Genomic DNA, 547 nt, shown 5'->3' with positions numbered 1-547 from the left:
AAATATTTTTGAGATTGTAGCAGATCAGGAAGCAAACTTTTATTTTTGAAAGCAAAAATACTATGCATCTCTTCATCTCTTTTTAGTGTCACTTGAACATGATTGGTTCAAAGACATATAATGTATATATTATTGCTTTCAGAGAGGAAATGAGAAGGAGAGAGAGGTAGAAACATCAACGATGAGAGAGAATCATTGATCAGTGCCCACTGGGATGATGAGAGAGAATCATTGATCAGCTGCCCACTGGGAATCAGGCCCACAGGGAATATGTGCCCTTGACTGGAATCGAACTCAGGACCTTTCAGTCCGCAGGCCAACACTCTATCCATGAGCCAAAACCAGTCAGGGCCAAAGACATTTCTTTTTAAACATATGGTTTTGGATGAGGAACATTTTTCTCAGAGGTAATTTTGCAACTATTTAGGGGGGAAATGAAGATTTTGTCACTGGTTGTATTCTCAACACTAATCAGAGAAAAATAGACAAAATGTATCTTTGTATAGTGGGGTCAGCTGAATCATGCACCAGCCCAAGATACCTGTGT

The sequence above is a fragment of the Myotis davidii genome, unplaced genomic scaffold (assembly GCF_000327345.1).
Source record: "Myotis davidii unplaced genomic scaffold, ASM32734v1 scaffold188, whole genome shotgun sequence".
In the NCBI taxonomy this organism is placed as follows: domain Eukaryota; kingdom Metazoa; phylum Chordata; class Mammalia; order Chiroptera; family Vespertilionidae; genus Myotis; species Myotis davidii.
The sequence above is the reverse complement of the archived record's forward strand: the minus strand, read 5'-3'. Positions refer to the sequence as shown.